The sequence below is a fragment of the Copadichromis virginalis genome, linkage group LG7, assembly GCF_057382275.1.
Source record: "Copadichromis virginalis isolate Kocher_CV1m ecotype Utaka linkage group LG7, C_Virginalis_male_GT1.1, whole genome shotgun sequence".
Lineage (NCBI taxonomy): Eukaryota > Metazoa > Chordata > Actinopteri > Cichliformes > Cichlidae > Copadichromis > Copadichromis virginalis.
In genome coordinates, this window is record NC_140624.1 from 29,251,327 (window position 1) to 29,257,819 (window position 6,493).

The window sequence follows — 6,493 nt, forward strand, 5'->3', positions numbered from 1 at the left end:
CAGAAACATAGCTCAGCGACAGAGTCCACGACACTGCCATTCAGTTACATGGGCTCAGCGCATTTTGTGCCGACAGAAATGCAGCTCTGTGCGGTAAGACTTGAGGTGGTGGCTTGGCCTTGTGTGTCTACATCAGCTTGGAATGGTGCAAGAACTCAGTGCTAGTTTCTAATTACTGCTCATCGCTTGTAGAGTTTATGAATGTTAGATGCAGACTTTTTTATGTACCTCGGGAATTCACCGCTGTGCTCATTACAGCAGTGTACATCCCACCCAGCGCTAATACTAAGGAGGCGCTCTGCGAGCTGTACGGGGAGATCAGCGAGCTCGAGAACTCACACCTCGACGGACTGTTTATTATCACCGGAGATTTCAGCCACGCAAATCTCAAGCCAGTGCTTCTGAAATTCCATCAACACAGAGAATCGCACTGGATCTTGTTTACACAAACATTCCCAGCGCTTACAGAGCGAAGCCCTGCCCCCAACTCGGACACTCAGACCACTTGTCTGTTATGCTAATTCCGGCATACAGACCGGTCGTCAGACGCTGCAAACCGGTTCTGAGACAGGTGAGAACTTGGCCTGCAGGAGCTCTGTCTGCTCTTCAGGACTGTTTTGAGCACACTGACTGGGACATGTTCGCGGAGACTGTAATGGCGACCACACCAACTTGGAGGAGTACACATCATTGTGATCAGCTACATCACCAAGTGCATCGATGATGTCACTGACACCAACACTGTTCTGGCTCCTTAAGAGTCACCCCTCACGTTATGTAGTGTTATATAAGTTCATGCAATCTTTATTCGTTTCTGGCACACTGTTCATTTTTATTTTGACATTCTACCGGAAGTGCTACTTCTCATTACTTCCTGTCTAACGGGAGAAGGACAGTTTGCTACTCCTGTGCCTGCCTATGCTGCCTCTTAAGCCAGCACAGTCTGTAAGTTGGCAGTAATATTGTGTTTTACCAGTGAATGTTTAGCACTAACTGCCGTGTGTTGTTTGCGATATTTAAGAAAGTAAATTCACTCAATGATGTGCTTTATTAGTCATTAGCCTAGATGCTAATTAGCGCTAGCTAACCGCTAATGTTAGCTTGTTAGCTTGTTTCGTTCTGCTTTGCTTTGCATAGTAACAGGTCATAGCATTTTCTAATTCTAAGAATGTTTGCTTATGTCAGCTCACACGGGATATTTGTGTTTGTTTACAGTCTCACCTACGGTGGCCCCTAGAGACAAAGCACGTACAAACTCCAAAACACTCGCAAACTCCAAAACACTTGCAAACTCCAAAACACTTGCAAAATCCAAAACACATGCAAACCCCAAAACACAACGTAAGTGCTCCAGGATGCTAGGGGCAGTGTTGAGCTCGATTTGCGAAATAAACGGCAAGTTTGTCTGTATGGGACGGTCTAGTCTCCGTCGCGCTTCCCAGGTTGCCTAGCAACCATGATACTAACCGCTGGAAACGTGTCATACAACTTGATTTGACAGAAATGAAGGAGAAAATATTTTGTTCATTTGTTTGTTTGTTTCTACAAGAGCTTTGTGTGATTTGATAAGTATCTGAGGCTGAGACCACAGGATAGTAAAACATGATTTTTGGGCTTCATTTCTGTACTGAACAGTCATTTAAGATTAGTTAGTAAATAACAATTAGCTAATGTTGTTCATGAGACTAAAGTCATATCACTTTGGTAATGTAAATATAATATGGCCAATATTATAGTTATTATATTAATCATTATTAGCTATTACAGCAGTGAACATGAACTCTGTGCCAAATACTAAGCCTCAGTACAGATTCAAGTTACAGTTATTTATATGTCTTATCACCTTAAATATTCACTCAAAGACAAGTATCTTTGACAGTGCATATATAGGTGTATCATATATAAGAGACAAATGTTGTTCCTTCAGTATATTGGCATTACAAAATTTGGCTCAATGCTTACATATATGTGTAAAAAGAAAATGTACAAGCTGTGAAAACTGTTTCTGATAGAATGAAGAGTAGACTGATATATGAAATATTCCTTTATTGGGTGAGAAAATCAGACCATGTCATAACTGCTTTAAGTCATACAGAATAGATATCAGAACCTTAAACAGGCTGACTTCTGCTAAATGGGTCAAACTGGGCAGAAAGTATACAAACACATAACATCCTTGTAGAATATGATGTAACACTATAGGTCAACTTACCTCAGAATATATAAAGCATATAAACAATTACACCAATATGATGCAAAAAACACAGCAGTGCTACTAATCAAAAATACTCAAAGCTTCATAGAACTGAAATAAACATTTATTTTTAGCTCCATTCTGCTGCTGATACATACTTTAGGTTTCTGAACATTAAACTTGTTGCTGCCTTTCATAGTGTGTAACTTGAAGGCCCTGAGTACTTTCTCCCACACTGAAAACACTGGAATGATCAAATTATTTGAACATTACCTAATAAGACTGATTCAGGACAGACAATTCGTTATTCTAAACTTTTCCAGCAGTCCTTCACAAAGAGGGAACAGTCTGTCTATTCTCTCCATCTGTCAGCTGCTGCTGGCTCTTCCTCCTCCTCTTCCTCACACACTGCTGAGTTTGTCCTGGTGGATCATCAGGGGTGCAAAGCCTCACAGATGATGTGCAGCAGTGGGTCCCTCAGTCTGTCCTCACTCTGGACACTTGCAGTTGTCACACATGGAAATCAAATGTGTGATAAGCTGCAGGATTCAAACACAAGTGTAATTTATAAATACATGTTCATACTTTTATTACACAATCAGAGAGAAAGAAAAAGAGAGAGAGTGCAGGACAGACAGACAGGTGACAGTCTCAGGTGTATACACTGCCTTGACTACACAAGAAGAGTTCCCAGATGGTACAGTGGACACATGTGTGACTGCTGTGATTAAAGCATCTTTCTTTCAGCTTAACGAGTGAACCGTCAGCTCGTTCAAACACACGTTAAAGTCCGTTTGGCTCGACACCACCGAACAGAGGCAGCAATATAACATAGCTAACATTAACAGTGCAGTGACTCCTGCTTGTGTTGTGATAGGACTGCAAACCGAGCAGCATCACTGACTTTCAGCTTGTTGTGTTTGTGGATATATGACTGACTTTAATTATCCATAAAATCATCAGATTCTCTGTAAGATTAAAGTTAACTATTGAACGGCGTATATTTTGAAGTAAAGGCTTTAAAACCAAGTTAGTACAAACATCGCTAATGTCACATAACTTTCCCGACATGTGGCCAACAGTAATGTTTTAATGTTCTTCATTATAAAAACATTTGCGCTTAAATAAGTGACATAATATTCAGTACTTACTTCTGAAAGTTTACTCTTCGGCAGCTCCGCTTCCGCCATTTTTTTCGGCAAAATTATCCACACCACCGCCACGCTATGAAGTCTGGGATATGTTGGGCCATGAAGGCTACACCGACCCATCCTTAAAATTCAGGGAGATTAAGGACACATTTGAGGGCCACATTTCGAGCAGCCTTTGAATTGGGACAGCCTTTGTCGTGTCACTGTGACTTAATCGGCCTTAAAATGTGGCCTTTAAGGCTGCAGACCCTGAATTGGGATACAGCCCAAATCCGGTCATTGGTACTTCCTGGCTTGTGTAGTTACTAGGTAACAAAAGCTCAACACTGCCCCTAGTGTCCTGGAGCACTTCCGTTGTGTTTTGGAATTTGTATGTGTTTGGGGGTTTGCAAGTGTTTTGGAGTTTACATCTGTTTTGGAGTTTGCAAGTGTTTTGGAGTTTGCAAGTGTTTTGGAGTTTGCAAGTGTTTTGGAGTTTGTACGTGCTTTGTCTCTAGGGGCCACCGTACTCACCATTCATCCATTCATGTATTTCAGCAAAGCCATGCTATGCATCCAATCAAATAAATCCACCAGAAAGGAACAACGGTGTGGTTTTTCTACATGGGATGATGGTTGTCTATCTGCCTAGTTAAGTGCGAGGGCAGAAGAAACACTATCATAACACGCTCCAACCAGAAACCGTGGATGACCGCAGAAGTGTGTGAGCTGCTAAGGATCCAAGACTCCCCCTTCAGAGCAGGCGACAAGGTGGCCCTGGGAACAGCGAGGGCCAAACTGTCTTGTGCCATCAAAGCAGTGAAGTGCGCGCATGGCAGTAGAATTCACAGTCACTTCCAGGACAGCTGTGACACTTGGTGCATGTGACAGGGCATCCAGGCCATTGGTGCTGGACGATATGACAATATATATTGTGTGGACGATAGAAAAGTGGCTACCGTGCCATTTGACTTCTATCGTTTCTAACCTAATTTTATAAATTATTACATAAAATATATCATTAAATAGCCTGTGGCAAATATGTTAGTGTTGTCTTGTCACTATACATACTCTAACTTTATGCAAGAGAAAATAAAATATAAAAAAATGATATTTTTCGCAAAGACACTCCGTCTTGTGGTTTGGTGATGCTTTATGTGCACCCGGATTTGCGTCATGCTTTACTGTAACTCAAAACGATTGATGCGGGACAGGTTGCAGTTTCATGCCTGGATATGCAACAGGCAGAGACAGCTACCTAGGCAGCCCAAGAAGAAGCACTTTCACTGAAAGGAATCCAGAAAATCCGAGCTAAACCAAGTTGTGGAACAACGGGAGCAAGTTGGGAAAAGAAAAACTATAGCCAGCCGTAGATACAGCAGTCTTTCACACAAGGCACGTCGTATGAGAAAACGTCCCAGCGCCATAAACAAATCACAGGAGCCATCTCGTATTGCATTTGTAAAGGCATGGCCCCTGTTTATGTAGTTGAGAAGGACAGCTTTCGTGACCTCGTCAAAGCGTAAGCACTTCAGTAAAGTCGAGTTGCTTTGCTTATATGACACATGTCGGGCCAAAGTAGAGAAGGATATTTGCAGTGTCGTGCATTATGCCTTGACTACTGACCTATGAACGAGCAGAGATACGCAGCCCTACATGAGCGTAACCATCCATTTTATTAACAAAGACTGGACCCTCTGCGCTCGCTGTTTACAGACTGCGTACTTTCCAGATGACCACACTGGAGGCATGGTATCCAAAGGTATGAGTCTGCCATTGGTACATATTTAACGTGCATAAAGTACATTGTGTGCATATATACGTGCATGTAATATTAATATATATATATTAGTTTTAACTAACATATGATATGCATGTTAGTAAAACAAATATTTTCGGCTACTGTGCTGGCTGTAGTAATTCCGAGTGACCCCTAATTAAGAATTAATGTGTCTAGGTCTGAGAGATACACTGGAGTCATGGGGATTGCAAGAATGCCACCTTGTCTGTGTCACCACGAATAATGCCACTAACAACATCTCTGCAATGGAACTGAACGAGTGGGAACGGCTACAATGCTTTGGCCACTGCCAAAGTGTAGGAACCCCGTCAAAAACCTGTCCATTATGCTAGCAGTGTCCAGGCATTCTTTTTTTTTATTATTCATATCGCGCCCCGTCTGTAATGGCCCCCCACTTTGGGAACCTCTGCTCCAACTCAGCGGCAGGAAACAAAACTCACAGTCCAGCAGCTTCACGCTGAAACTTTACCGTGTCATGTCACTAGCTTACCGACACTTGTCTTTCTGAAAAGTCTAAACTCACTGATAATACATGAGAACAAGCTAACTTCTCCGACTGCTCTGTGTAATTCACGCACTATACCCTGCAACCTTGTGGTACTTTCACAGACCATAACCCCGTAGGAAACTAAAGTTTTCACAAGCAATTCACAACATAAGAAAGATAACTTATTTCAAACAACATGTTAAATCATTTTACATGAACTTTGACTTTTTAATAAATAATCAAATAAACAAAATAAATTTATCTCTTTGCTATTTATATTCTTAGACTTTACCTATCTTTTACTATTTATGCAACTTTTAACCTGGGTTACATTCAGAATACAGTTACTTTGAGATCGCTGCAAAAAGTGCAGCCTTACCTAATGTTCACCCTACTGTTATTAATTTTACATTAAGATTTAAAAATCTAGTTGGTATTGGTATGGCAGTAGCCTTCAGTAATAGTAATAAATCACACAGAGACAGATGAGACAGAAGATGGCAGGCCTCTAATAATAATAATAATGTGTTAGTCCCCGTAGGAAAATTACTCCTCTGCATTTAACCCATTCACCCAGTGAAGCAGTGGGCAGCCACCAATGCAGCACCCGGGGAGCAGTGTGTCGGGACGGTGCTCAGGGGTACCTCAGGGTAGCTGTTCAGTGGAGTCGAACCCCTGACCTTCCGAGCATGGGGCAATCCCTCTACTTACTGAGCTAAACCTGCCCCGATACTCTCTGCAGTGGCTGAAGTCTGTGGTGTAGAGGCTGAAGACGAAAGGGTGGAGGACGGTCCCTTGTGGTGCCCCTGTGTTGCTGATCACCTTATCAGACACACAATGTGGAAGAAACGCATATTGTGGTCTTTGTCAGGTAATCAACA

General features: G+C 42.0%; 1 long non-coding RNA gene across 1 annotated transcript; it reads left to right on the forward strand.

The window, feature by feature from the left end:
* The first annotated feature begins 716 nt into the window (after nucleotides 1-716).
* On the forward strand, nucleotides 717-4,435 carry LOC146705278 (uncharacterized). Its single transcript, XR_014921686.1, has 2 exons — nucleotides 717-945; nucleotides 3,883-4,435. It is a non-coding gene; the product is annotated as an uncharacterized LOC146705278 (long non-coding RNA).
* Nucleotides 4,436-6,493: the final 2,058 nt, after the last annotated feature.